Consider the following 15,676-nt stretch of genomic DNA (forward strand, 5'->3'; position numbering starts at 1 on the left):
TTACGAATCGGGCTGCTAACCTCAAGATCGGCAGTTCGAAACTACCAGCTGTTCCACGGGAGAAAGCTAAGGCTTTCAGCTCTGGTAAAGATTCACAGCCTCAGAAACCCTGTGCAGGGTCACTATGAATAGGAATCGACTTCAAGGTACTTAACAACAACAACAACAGGTTGAGCGTAGGATAAGCACTGGGCTGCTATTCGCAAGGTCTGCAGTTCAAACCCACTAGCAGTTCTCAACAACCCTATTCAGAGTCTCTATAAATAGGAACAGCTCCAAGGCACAGAACAACAGCAAGGTTTAACACTGTAAAACTATTCCAAATTAGGAATCCTGATGAATTTCCTCTCAAATGATTATGGTTTAAAAAAAAAACAAAACACAACTCAAGGTCTTCTAGGGAAAACCCTTCTGCTGATTGCAGGACCAAGGGTGGGAGGGACAGCGGATGACTACAGACGGGAGGGGGAAGGTGGCTGGAAAGGGAAAGAAGTGACCAGTGGCTGGGTAGGAGTTCCTCCCTCCCGCCTGGGGCTCTAGTAAGGGAGGAGCCCGGAAGTTGACCTTGGGGTCACCAATCTAGAAACTAAGAACTCTGGACTGAGAGGCAAGCAGAGTGTTTACATCTCTGCTCTTCAACTTGCACGTCTCAGCCTCACTTTCCTCATCTGGAAAACGACAATACGAAAACTTAATTCAGCTTATTTTGTAGAGGGTTGTGTGTGGCGCAGATGAGCAAATGAATGGGACATACTTTGCAATGACTACAGACAAGTCAAATACAGACAAATCAGTATGAGGAAAGATGATGGTGATGATGATAATTTCTAGCTATAGCCTGGTGTGTACGGGGTGGGGAGTAAACATGCCCAAAACTCTTGGAGAGAAGAGAGGTGCGTTGCGCTGGCCTCCAGAGCGGACTAGACAGGGGGCAGTGGGGCTGGGCCCTGAAAGGGAATTTCCTCCTTGTCTCTGCGCTGTGGCCCCGGCCTGATACTGCATAGCCTCAGCCGCAGAGGTACTCGCGCGGTACCTGCCTGGCCGAGCTTTGTCTGCATTCCGTGAGCGGGGTCTCAGCACTAGGCGACGGCTCAGAGCTCTGCAGCAGATTTGGAGCCGGTGCCTAGGTTGTGGGGTCCTGGAGGTGAAGAAGGGAACCTCTGCCGATTTAAGTCGTTCCGCGTGTCCCCACCCGCCCCACCACATTCACCACATTTGACTGTGCTGGAATAAGAAAGAAAGATGAGGCTTTCTACCCACGCAAAGATTTACAGTCTCCGAACCCCTACACAGGATAGCTATGAGTGGAACTGACCGGATGGCACTTAACAAGAAGAACAAGGAAAAATCCTAGAGAAGAAGATTTTGGAAGTCTAACCTTAATTTTTTTTTTCACATTTTTCGTTTTATATCATTTATTGACATTTGCACAATTCATTCAAAAACTCTGTTAAAGTCGTTAACTGCCGTGAGATCGGTTCCAACTCATAGCGACCCTGTATAGAGTTCCTGAGAAGCAGCTGGTGAGTTTGAACAGCCCATATTGTTCCTATATTGTAAAAGGTGAAGAAACTGCGGCAGAGATCAGATAACGGAAGTAGTCACACTACTAGCTAATTGCAACAACTGGAACTACGGGATTTTTGTTCCCAGTCTTGTGTTTCTGGAAATCTTTGTTAGAAACAGTAAACTAAAAAAAAGAGAGTAAGGGACCCCTAGAGGAAGTTGGGAGTTAGAGATGGGATTGAAAGAGGGTGCAGGAAGACATAAGAAGAGGTTGGAAGGGAGGGAGGACAGAAAGAAGGAAGAAAGGTCTTTTAAGAGACAAGCAGATCAGCTAGATGGAAATCCATTAAGTGCAGAAAAGATCATTTATTTAACAAATGATGCTGGCAAAATGGATGTCCATTTGCAGAAAATTTTAATATGATTCATGACTCACATCATATAAAAACTAACCCAAAATGTAAAATTTAAAACTGTAAAGATCATGGGAGAAAAACTTGGGTAACCTAATTCAGAGTATAAGCAGTCATCAAACCTAACTAAAAATTCACAAACAGCAGAAGATAAACTAGACAACAGTGACCTCATAAAAATTAAACATGTTCATCAAAGACTTCTCCAAAAGTGTAAACAGTGAACCTACAGACTAGGAAAAAAATGCTTAGCAAATCTGATAAGGGAATAATATTTCACATTTCTAGAAAATGTCAACACTTCCTCAACTAAAAGACAGTCCAATTAATAAAGGGTCAAAAGACATGAGCAGACATTTTCTTCAAGAAGATATTCAGTGATCAAAAAATAAAAATAACAAATGCTGGCTAGACTTTAAAAGATTAAAACTTTCAAGCACTGCTGATAGGATTGCAAAATGGTACAACCCCCGAGGAAAAAGATATGGCAATTCTGTAAAAAACTTAGAAATACAGATCTGACCTGACAACATTTAACAACAACAATTGTGTTGTTAGGTGCTATCAAGTTGGTTCTGATTTATAACGACCCTATGCACAACAGAATGAAACACTGCCCAGTCCTGCTCCAGCCTCACAATTGTTACACTTGAACCCATTGCTGCTGCCATTATGTCAATCCATCTCATTGGGGGTCTTCCTCTTTTTCAATGACCCTTTGTTTTACCAAGCATGATGTTCTGATCCCTCCAGATAATATGCCTGAAGTGTGAGAGACAAAGTCCGGCCATCCTGGCTTCTAAGGTGCATTCTGGTTCTACTTCATCCAACACAGATTTGTTTGTACATACTAACTGACTGCCATTGAATCTATTCTGACTCATAATGACCCTATATAGAGTTTCTGAAGTTGTAATCTTTATGGGAGCAGAAAACCTCATCTTTCTCCAGTACAGTGGCTGGTGGGTTTGAACTGCCAACCTTGTGGTTAGCAGTCCAGTGTTTATCCTGCTACACAGTGTTAAAGAATAACAATGAACCATGAAACATGGATGAACTTGGAAGACGTTGTGCTAAGTAATACGTGAAATAAATCAATCACAAAAGAGCAAATATATGAGACCTCTACTATAAAAATCCAAGAAAGGTTTATGCACAGAAAGAAATATCCTTTGATAGTTACCAGGGATAGGATGGGAAGGGAGGAAAAATCACTAACTACGAAGTAGACATGTAAGTCAAAAAGTATCGCTTCTAGTTTCTAGTTTATACATGCTTGGGTTTCTTCCAAACAAAATATGTTTTCTGAGATCAGATGATGGCTGCAGACACATTCTCTCAATAATACCTACTGTGTTAGTCTCCATGGGGTGTCTTCAAAAAGCAGGTCCTATCAAAACAGTGACTTTCAAGGGGTTCTGCTGGGCTAGTTAAATTCAAAGCAAAAGTGGTAAGCACTGCAGGTTATGACAACTGTTTTGGGGGTGGCTGCAAAGGGATCATCAGAGTCCTGGTGTGGCACTGTAGGCTAAGCACTGGACTGCTAACCAAAAGGATGGTAGTTTGAACCTACCTGTCACTCCTCAGAAACCCTATACAGGGTTGCTATAAGTTGGAACCAACTTGATGGCACATAACAATAACAAAACAGTAATCTTGATAGATTTCCATGAAAGACACACAGGGTGATCACAGAAGTTTATTATTAACAAGTTTTAAAAACACTGAAAACTGCACTGGTGGGAAAAAGGTCAGGAAAGTTACACCGAGGAATGTTTTTTTTCCATCAGGACAATGTACTTGTTCATTTTTCCAGGGTAGCAAGGATTGCCTTACCAGAATTTCATTGGAAAACCTTACCCCATCTACCCTATGACCTTGATCTGGCCTGTTCAGACTTATTTTTGTTCCCTAGACACAAAGAAATTTTACAAGGAATGTTATTTGAATCCCCTGAGGATGCCCAAGCTGCCATTTTGACATGGTGTAAATGGAAGAGTGCAGAATTCTCTGAGGAAGAGTTACATTGACTTCCTAAGTGTATAACCTTCAATGGAGAACATGTTGAGAAGCAATAGCTTCATATTTTGTTAAATAAAAGTTTCTATGATTTTGTGGCAATACCTTGTATTGGCTGAAGGAAAAGGCAATAAACAATAAGGGGGAAGTTAGCATAATATGACCAAGGCAAAGGCAGACACTGGGAGGTATACAAGAGTAAAAGGCAATAGCAATAAATATGAGGGAGCTTCAAAAAGTACATGGAAAAATGGAATAAAAATATAATGGAATTTTCCACAAACTTTTGAAGTCTCCTTGTTCTATTACATACATAATCCTACAATAGCAGTAATAGTAATCTACAAGTAGATACCCACCATTCATCTGTTATTTTGTCATACTGTCGTGACTTGTGTATCACTGTGATGCTGTAAGCTTTACCACCATATTAAATGCCAGCAGGGTAATCCATGGTGCATAGGTTTCAATGGAACTTCCAGACTAAGACAGACTAGGAAAAAGGAGATGCTGACCACTTCTGAATGGTTAACTCCTAAAAAACCCTTATGAATAGCAGTGAACATTGTAAAATATAGTGCCTAAAGATGAGCCCCTCAGCTAGGAGGGAACTCAAAACACAACTAGGGAATAGTTGCGTCCTCACAGTTGAAGTGCTGGTATGGCACTGTAGGATAAAGCACTGTTGGACCGCGAACTGAGTTTGAGCCACAAGGCCAGTGGTTTAACCTCAGGGTCACTATGAGTCAGAACTGACTCAATGGCACTTAACAACAACAACAACAAAGTAGAGTTAGCTTCCTGATGTGAATGGAGGAAAGCTTTTGAGATCTTCATTGGCTGGTGTGGCACAACTCAAAATGGAAAGAAACTGTTGTAAACATCCACTAATAATCAGAACACGGAATTCATGAAGTATGAATCTAAAAAAATTGGAAGTCATTAAAAATGAAATGGAACCCATAAAGATCTTTATCATAGGCATTACTGAGCTGAAATGGACTGGTGTTGACCATTTTGAATCCAGCAATCATATGGTTTACTATTGCTGCTAACAGCAAATTGAAGAGGAATGGTGTCACATGAATTGTCAATACTGTCTGTGATAGGACAATATCTATGTCTGCAATAAAGACAAATTAATATTCAAATTTACACACAAACCACTAAAACCAGTGATGATGAAATTGAACAATTCTACCAACTTCTTTTGACGTCCTGGTGTGGTGCTATAGGATAAGCAGTGGACTGCTAATCACAAGGTAGGTGGTTCAAACACACTAGTTGCTCCTTGGAAACCCTATACAGGTTCACTATGGATCAGAACAACCCAATAGTACTTAATAACAATAACAACAACCAACTTCTTCAGGCTGAAATTGATCAACTATGCACTCGAAATGCATTGATAATTACTGGTGATTGGAACACAAAACTTGGAGACAAAGAGGAAGTATTGGTAGTTAGAAAATATGACCTTGGTGATAGAAATAATGCTGGAGATGTATGATAGAATTTTGCAAAGCCAATGACTTATTCATTGCAAATATTTTTTTTTTCAAAAACATAAAAGGTGACTGACTACACATAGACCTCACCAGATGGAATAAAAAGGAATAAAGTTGACTATATTTGTGGGAAGAGATGATGGAGAAATTCAATATCATCAACCAAAACAAGGTCAGGGGTGGCCTATGCAATAGACCACCAATTGCTCCTATGCTAGTTCAAGCTGAAGCTGAAGAAAATTAAAACAAGTCCATGAGAGCCAAAATATGAACTTGAATATATCTCACCTGAATTTACAGATCATCTCAAAACCAGATTTGATGCATTAGACACTAATGACCAAAAACAAGAAGAATTGTGGGGTGACATCAAGAACATCATACAAGAAGAAAGCAAAAGATCATTAAGAAGACAAGAAAGAAGGATAAGACAAAAATGGATGTCAGAAAAGATGCTGAAACTTGATCTTGAACTTAAAGAAACTAAAGCAAGTGGAAGAAATGAAGCTGAATAGAAAATTTCAAAGGATAGCTTAAGGAAACAAAGTACTATAATGAAGTGTATGAAGATCTGGAGTTAGAAAACCAAAAGGGAAGAACACGCTCAGCATTTATCAAGCTAAAAGAAATGAAAAAATTCAAGCCTGGGTTGCAATATTGAAGGATTCTATGGGCAAAATATTGAATGATGCAAGAAACATAAAAATAAGCTGGAAAGAAGACACAGGAAGAGTCACTGTACCAAAAAGAATTGTGGGATACTCAACCATTTCAAAAGGTAGCATATAATCAAATACCCATGATATTGAAGGAAGAAGTCCAAGCTGTACTGAAGGCATTGGTGAAACATAAGGCTCCAGGAAACAGCATACCAATTGAAATGTTTGAATGAACTGAAGCAGTACTGTAGATGCTCAATCACCTTGATTGGAAGAAATTCATCATTGTGCCCATTCCAAAGAAAGGTGACCCAACAGAATATGAAATTATTGAACAATATCATTAATACCACATGCAAGTAAAATTTTGATGAACATAATTTTTAAATGGTTGCAGCAGTACATGGACAGAAATTCACGCCAGATTCAGAAGAGGATGTGTAGTGAGGGATATCATTGCTGACTTCAAATGGATCTTGGCTAGAAGAAAATACCAGGAAGATGTTTACTTGTACTTTATTGACTCTATAAAGGCATTTGACTATGTGGATCCTTACAAACTATGGATAACATTGTGAAGAATGGAAATTCCAGAACACTTAATTATGCTCATGAACTTGTATACAAACCAAGGGGATACTGAATGGTTTAAAATTAGGGAAAGTGTGCACCAAGGTTGTACCCTATCTGCATGCTGAACAAATAATCTGAGAAACTGGATTATATGAAGAAGAACATGGCTTGGTGGAAGACTCATTAACAACCTGAGATATGTAAATGACAACCTTGATGGCTGAAAGAGAAAAGGACTTGATACATTTACCATCTGATGAAGATAAAAGACTACAATATTTAGTGTGGATTGGACCTCAAAGCAAAGAAAACAAAAATCCTCACAACTAGACCAATAAGCAACACCATGATAAAGGGAGTTGTCAAAGACTTCATTTTGCCTGGATCTCCAATCAGTGTTCTTGGAAGCAGCAGTCAAATCAAATGGTGCATTGCATTAGGCAAATCTGCTGCAAAAGACCTTTAAAGTGTTGAAAAGCTAAGACGTCACTTTGAGAATAAGGTGTGTCTTAATCCAAGCTATGGTATTTTCAGTTACCTCATATGTATATGACAGCTGGACAACAAATAAGGAAGACTGTAGAAAAATTAATGCATTTGAATTATGGTGTTGGTGATGAATATCGAAAGTACCATGGACTGCCAGAAGAACAAACAAGTCTGTGTTGGAAGAAGTACATCCAAAATGTTCCTTAGAAGTGAGGATGACAAGACCTTGTCTCTTGTGTTTTGGACATGTTATCAGGAAAGAACTGTTCCTGGATAAGGACATCATGCTTGGTAAGGTGGAGAGTCAGCAAACAGAGGAAGGCCCTTAGCAAGATGGATTAACACAGTAGCAGCAACAATCTGTTCAAACATAACAACAATTTTGAGGATGGTGCAGGACCATGTAGTATTTTGTTCTATTGTGCATAGGATTACTATGAGTGAGACTCCACCTAACAACAACACAAATAGATACATAGATAGACACCCAAGTTAAACAGGTGTTGGAATTCGAATGGCACTATACTCATGAGTTATATATAGGTTTGACAAAGGATATTTCTGTATATGTATTTACATATGCTACAGGAGTCCTGGTGTGGCACTGTAGGCACCAGACTGAAAGGCCAGTTGAACTGACAGGTCGATGATTCAAAATCCCCAGCTGCTCCTCAGAAATCCTATACAGGGTCGCTATTAGTCAAAACCAACTCAACAGCACTTAACAACAGCAATGCTGCAAATACGCCCAGGAGTATAGTAGAGCATGTTGTTGTTCTTAAGTGCCGTTGAGTTGGTTCCAACTCCTGGCAACCCTGTAAAGGGTTTCCGAGAAGTGGCTGGTGAGTTTGAACCACTGACCTTACACTTCAAAGGGCCTTTCAGTTCAGTGCTTATCCTACAGTGCTGCACCAGAACTCCTATAGTAGAACATAGAGGAGAGCAAAATTATGATGCCTTCTTAGCTATAATGAAATACTTTGAAGGACTATGGAAATGAGCTTGAAGACCTAGGATCATAGTCTCAGGGGACTTCTAGATCAACACTCGTCTGTCAGTTTGTTGTGCTGTGGTGGCGTGTGTATTTCTGTGATTCTGGAATTTTTTTAAATTGTTAACAAATATTTTAAATACCAGCAGGGGCGCCCATAGAGAACAGGTTTCAGCTGTGCATCCAGATTAAGATAGACTAGGAAAAAGGAGAGGCTACCTACTTCCAAATATTTAGTCACTGAAAACATTATGAATAGCAGTGGAATACTGTCAGCACCGGAATACTGAATATGGAAACATGATGAAAAGCACCAGAATATTGTCAGATATAGGCCAGAAGATGAGTCCCTCATAGTGGAAGGCACTCAAAATACAACTGGCAAAGAGCTGCCTCCTCAAAATAGAGTTGACCATGATGATGCGAATGGAGAAAAGCCTTCATTTGCTCATGGGACACAATTCAAAATGAAGAAAAACAGCATTAAACATCCATTAATAATTAGAACATGGAATGTAAGAAGTATCAATCTAGGAAAATTGGAAATTGTCAAAAAATGAAATGGAATGCATAAACATTGATATCCTAGGCATTAGTGAACTGAAATGGACTGCCATTGGCTGTTTTGAATCTGACAAACACATGGTTTATTATGCTAGGAATGACAAATTGAAGAGGAATGGTGCCGCATTCATCTTCAAAAAGAACATATCAAGATCTGTCTTGAAGTATAACACTGTCTGTGTTAGGATAATATCCATATGCCTACAAGAAAAACCCGTTAATACAACTATTATGCAAATTTATGCACCAACCACTAAAGTCAGTGATGATGATATTGAAGAATTAGATCAACTTCTTCAGTCTGAAAGTGATTAAACATGCAATCAAGATGTATTGATAATTACTAGCGATTGGAATGTAAAGGTTGGAAACAAAGAGGAAGAATCTGTAGTTGGAAAATATGGCCTTGGTGATAAAAAAGATGCTGGAGACCGCATGATAGAATTTTGCAAGTGATTTCTTCATTGCAATTACCTTTTTTTAAACAACATAAAAGACAACTATACACATGGACCTCACCAGATGTAATACACAGAAATAAAATTGGTTCTATCTGTGGAAAGAGACTGTAGAAAAGCTCCATATCATCAACCAAATCAAGGCCAGGGGCAGACTAAGGAACTGACCATCAATTGCTCATATGTAAGCTCAGGCTGAAGCTGAAGAAAATGAAAACAAGTCCACAAGAACCAGAATATGAACTTGAATACAACCCACGTAAATTTAGAGATCATCTGAAGAACAGATTTAATGCATTACACACTAAAGGCCAAAGACCAGAAGAATTGTAGGATGACATCAAGAACATCATACAGGAAGAAAGCAAAAGGTGGTTAAGAAGACAAGAAAGAAGGAAAAACCAAAATGAATGTCAGAAAAGACTCTGGACCTTGTTCTCTAGCCAGCATAGAGATGCTAAAGTAAATGGAAACAATAGCAATGAGGTAAAAGAGCTGAATAGAAATTTTCAAAAGGTATCTCAAGAAGACAAAGTCAAATGAAATGTGCAAAGATCTGGAGTAAGAAAGCCAAAAGGGAACAAAATGCTCAGCATTGCTGAAGTTAAGAAAACTGAAGAAAAAATTCAAGCCTCGACTTGAAATATTGGAGGATTCTCTGGGCAAAATTGAATGAAGCAGGTAACATTAAAAGACGATGGAAGGAGCACACAGAGTCACTGTCCCAGAAAGAGATGATAGAAGTTCAACCATTTGAAGAGGTAATACATGAGCAAGAGCCAAGGTGCACTGAAGACACTGCCAAAGAACAAGATTATGGGAATTGATGGAGTACAATTTGAAATCTTTCAGTAAGCTGATGCAGTACAGGAGGCACTCACTCATTTATGCCATGAAATTTGGAAGACAACTACCTATCCAGCTGATTGGAAGAGATCCATATTTGTGCCCATTCCAATGAGAGGTGACCCAATGGAATGCAGAAGTTATCGGACAATATTATTAATATCCAACGCAAGCAAAATTTTGCTAAAGATAATTTAAAAGTGGCTGCAACCATACATAGACAGAGAACTTTCAGAGGTTCAAGCCAGAGTCAGAAGAGGACATGGAATGAGGGATATCATTGCTGATGTCAGATGGATCTTGGCTGAGAACAGGGAATACCAGAAACATGTTTACCTGTGCTTAATGACTGTGCAAAGGCTTTTGATTGTGTGGATAATGGCAAGGTATGGATAACATTGTGGCGAATGAGTATTCTGGAACACTTAATTGTGTTCATGAGGAACCTGTACATATAAAAGAGGCAGTCATTTGAACAGACCAAGGGAACACTGAATGGTTTAAAATTAGTAAAGGCATGCACTAGAGATGTATTCTTTCACCATACGCTTTCAAGCTGTATGTCGAGCAAATAATCTGAGATGTTTTATTAGATGAAGAGAAATGTTGCATCAGGATTGGAGGACGACTCATTAACAACTTGCAATATGCAGCCAATACAACCTTGTTTGCTGAAAGCAAAGAGGACTTAAAATACTTACTGATAAAGATCCAAGACCACAGCCCTCGGTATGGGTTGCACCGCAATGTAAAGAAAACAGAATGCTCACCACTGGACTTATAAGTAACATCCATGTAAATGGAGAAAAGATTAAAGTTGTCAAAAGACTTCATTTTGCTCAGACCAACTATTAACACTCATGGAAGCAGCAGTCAAGAAATCATATGACTTACTGCATTAAGCAAATCTTCTGCATAAGACCTCTTTACAATGTACAAGAACAAAGATGTCCGTTTGAGGACTAAGGTGCATCTGACCCAAGTCATAGTTTTTTCAATAGCCTCATATGCATGCCAAAGTTGGACAGTGAATAAGGAAGACTATAGAAGAACTGATGCATTTGAGCTATGTTGTTGGAGGAGAATATTAAAAGTACCGTGGACTGCCAAAAGAACAAACACATTTGTGTTGGAAGAAGTACAACTATAATGCTCACTGGAAGCTAGGATGACCAGATATTATTTCTCATACTTTGAACATATTGTCAGGAGGGACCAATCCCTGGAGAAGGATATCATGTTTGGTAAAATGGAGGGTCAGAGAAAATGTGTAAAACACTCAAAGAGATGGATTGTTGCCATGGCAGTAGCAATGGGCTCAAATGTAGCAATGATTGTTAGGCTGGCACAAGACTGTTTCATTCTGTTGTGCATAGGGTCACTATGAGTTGGTACTGACTTGCTGGCACCTAACAACAACAATAACAACGTCATTAATATTACAGGTAAGTAAAATTTTGCTAAAGATAATTCAAAAACAGCTGCAACCATACATTGACAGAGAACTTCCTGAGGTTCAAACCAGATTCAGATGAGGATATGGAATGAGGAATATTATTGTTGATGTCAGATGGATCTTGACTGAAAGCAGAGAATACCAGAAACATGTTGACCTGTGTTTTATTGACTACACAAAGGTTTTTGATTGTGTGGATCATGACAAGCTATGGACAACATTGTGGAGAATGAATATTCTGTAACACTTAATCATGTTCATCAGGAACCTGTAACAGGGGCTTGTTCGAATAGAACGAGGGAACACTGAATGGTTTAAAATTAGGAAAGGTGTACACCAAGGCTGTATTCTTTCACCATATTTATTCATTCTGTATTCTGAGCACATAATGTGAGAAGATGGATTATATGAAGAAGAACATGCCATCAAAATTGGAGTAAGACTCATTAACAACATTCATGAAGGCAGCAGTCAGGAAATCAAAGGACTTAGTGTATTAGGCAAATCTGCTGCACAAGACCTCTTTAGAGTTTACAAGAACCAAGATGTACCTGACCCAAGCCATGGTATTTTCAATAACCTCATATGCATGTGAAACTTGGACAGTGAATATGGAAGGCTACTGAAGAATCGATGCATTTGAGTTATGGTGTTGGAGGAGAATATTTAAAGTACCATGGACTGCCAAGGCATAAAAAAATCTGTTTGGAAGGCATACAGCCAGAGTGTTCCCTGGAAGCCAGGATAGCTAAACTTTGTCTCTCATACTTCACACTTATTATCAGGAGAGACCAGTCTGACCGTAAAGATGGATTGGTACAATGGCAGTAGTGATGGACTCAAATGTAGCAGACTGTGAGGTTTTGCATGACTGGGCAGTGTTTTATTCTATGAGTTGGTTTTGACTCGATGGCACCTAACAACAGTTCCATACAAATTAATCCTACTGTTGTGAGTATTAACTAGAATCTTAAAAACTTGTGAACAACCATCTAAAATATAACTACTGATCTCTTCCAACCCAGAGGAAAGAAGGGTGCCGAAATTCAAACACAAAGAAACTATGAATTCAAAGGACTAAAGGAGCTCAGAAGCCACAGCCTCCAGTAGCCTGAGACCAGAAGAACTAGATGGTACCCTACGAGCAGTACACTAACTGCTCTGTTCTGGATCACAAAAGAAGATCCTAAACAGAATGGAAGAGAAAAGTAGAACAAATTCTAAATTACAAAAAGAAGCAGACTTACTGGAATGATGGAAACTGGTGGTCTTAGACACCCTGCAAACATGGAACTCAATCTTGGAGACTACCTTTTAGTGAAACAATAAGCAGGCTTATAAAGTGACAGGTGACTCTGGAGGATAAACATTGGACTTCTAACTGCAAGGTCGTCAGTTGAAAGATGAGGCTTTCTGCTCCTGCAAAGATTGATAGCCTTGGAAACACGGTGCAAGGTTACTATGAGTAGGAACTTACTGGACAACAGTGAACAATGACAGCAACAACATAAAATGAGCAGAAACTGCTTCTCAGAACAGTCAACCATACCAAACCAGAAGGGGAGCATTTGCCCCCAAACCGGGAAGGAGCAGGAAAAAAAATGGGCAAATAGCAAGGGGGAATCCAGGGAGCAAGTGAAAGAATGCTGTTACATTGAAGGGGTTGCAAGGAATCTCACAAAACAAACGATGTGTAAATTATTGAATAGAAAGCAACTTGCTCGGTAGCATTCACCGAAAGCACAATAAAATGTTGAGAGAAAGACATACACAGAGAGAAGTAGAAAGCAAAGTATACAGCGAAAGAATTAGATGCAAGGCGATGTGTCCTCAGCATGCTGTACACGCGGTGTCCAGTGTGTCCCTTCATCGCACGCGGACCCTCAGCCCCGATTCTGTTCATCCATGTGTCCGGGAGACCTCACCCCGTTCCTCTGCTGGTTCGAATACAGAAGGCCTTGTATCCTAACCGTTACGGGTTTGGTTTTACCAAGCTCGCAAATTGAAGACTCACCCTGCCGAGTCTCGACTGAAAGAGCAGCTGGACCAGCAACTCTGGAGCTCAGCGCTGGGGACTTCGGAGTCGGCAGGGACCTCTGTTCCGGTACTCTTTCTCGGTCCTTCGCACCAGGGGCTTTGGGAACCCTTGGAGCTCCGGAGAAGTGATGCTCGCAATGAAACCCGGCACTCCTTGGAGCCGCTGGCACTAGGACGCGCTGGCACAAAGTTGCCCAGGTGAATGAAAGTATGGGTGCTAGTGAATAAAGGAATGAATGAATGAAATAAGTGAGCGAGCCCGGGTTTCAGAATATTGGCATTTCTCTCGCCATGGGCGGCGCCGGAGAGGGAGAGAAGATAGGCTCAGCTCCTGGACAGCCCGGGTGCAGTCAACCTCTTTCCCCACGAAATGCAAGCAATTATACAATTGGAAACGACAACTGGTGTTTACTCTGCCATCCCTGCTGCGCTGCTTTCCCTATTTTAGTCCCATCTTTTCTCCTCCACCCTCACTCTTCCCCTCCCCACCTCCTTCCCAGAGGACGCTTGAACCTAACTTTCTCCGCTGGTTTTCCTCCTCGAGCATTCTTTTTACGCCTCCGCCCTCCTCCCTCACTGGGTGTGCAACTCCAAGCCGTCTTCTTCCTGAAGCGAACACTTTTCTATAAGCTGGTGCCTGGGGCGCGGCCCCTCGGCGAATGCGCTCTCAGCTCAAGGGCCAAGCAGAGAGGGTGCCCGGGGCTGGGGGTGGGAGTGTAGACTCCACGGAACACCGACCAGGTCGAGGAGCGGCAGCCGGGTCAGAAAAGGTCGGGTTCGAATTCTTCCCTCGTGCCTCAGCCACTGTGCGACCCACCCGAGCTACCCTCTCCCGGCAACCACGACATTCGCCCTTCAGTATTCCTGGTACATTCTGGCCTGGGACTCTTTCTGGAGAAATTTCTGGCAGAGGGACCCTATTCGGGAAATGGCGTGTGTTTCCCAGGGTGGGGGAGTCCCTCCAGACTGAGAACACAATTTCTCCATAACACCCGCCTCCTGTCTCCTCCACTGCTTGATCCCCGGCGCCAGTCCGTTCCGCCGCTCAGCCTCGGGTTCCAGGATGCCTGGCCCTACAGTGGGGGCACCCCTCCCCGGCCAGCGCGTGGTGCCACAGCCGGCGCCCTTCGCTATCCAGGCCACAGCCCACAAAAGCATCAGGTGCGGCGCACCGGCCTAGGGTGCTGCTACTGGTGGATTCTGACCGTAGGAGAGGGGGAAAACCTAACCATTCATTTTATAGAGAAGTTAAAACTAGGACATTAAAATGGGAAAATTGCATTTCTCCATTAATTTGGCCAATCTTAAATTTGGAACTGGTACCGGAGTTTCCCACAAGGCACCTATGAACTCTGTCACTGCCTGTTGAGACATTGAAATTTGGACCTATGACTAGTTTTATGTCTAGAGCATATAATAACACTAACCATCATGTATAAGAGAAACCAAGCTTTCACACATACGAGTATCAATCATCTCAATGACTCTTCATAGCAGCTCTGTGAGAATAGGTCTCCATTTGAAGATTAAGGAAGGAGTTCTGAGAAGTTACCTGACTTGCTCAGTGTTATGCATTAGGTAACCCAAACACCGAAGACAGGTCTTGACTCTAGATAAAAGGTCTTCCACAGCAGTGCTGCTTTATTCCAGCCAGGGTCACCTCTACGGATTCTGTTTCCAGACCTTGTATAGATAGAGGTCAGTGCAATACTTGTTAAGTGCCGTCGAGTCGATTCCGACTCATAGCGACCTTGTGTAAGGTTTCCAAGGCTTCAAATCTTTCGAGAGCAGAAAGCTTTGGCGCTTAGTAAATATTTGGGGATCGAATTCCAGAATTTGGTGGAGCTGTAAGTCTGCTGTGTTTTATACAGTAGGGTGTGTCTAAATTGTTCACTTATTTGTTCATTCACGTATTCAACGGTGACAGCTCCTACTGTGTGCGGGAACTGACTTAAATCGCCGCGGGAATGAGGATTTTCGTGACCGCGAGAGACAACCATGAGCTGCCAGACCACAGACCCCGAAGTGGCGCACGGAGCCAGAAACTCCTGAGCACTGAGTGTTCCCGGGGTGGATGTCGTAACGGGGGGGATCTGAGGGAGCTCCCAGTTGTGCCAACGCCGTAGGGGACGCGGGAGAGGCCGAAAAAGGAAATAA

The sequence above is a fragment of the Chrysochloris asiatica genome, unplaced genomic scaffold (assembly GCF_000296735.1).
Source record: "Chrysochloris asiatica unplaced genomic scaffold, ChrAsi1.0 scaffold00064, whole genome shotgun sequence".
Lineage (NCBI taxonomy): Eukaryota > Metazoa > Chordata > Mammalia > Afrosoricida > Chrysochloridae > Chrysochloris > Chrysochloris asiatica.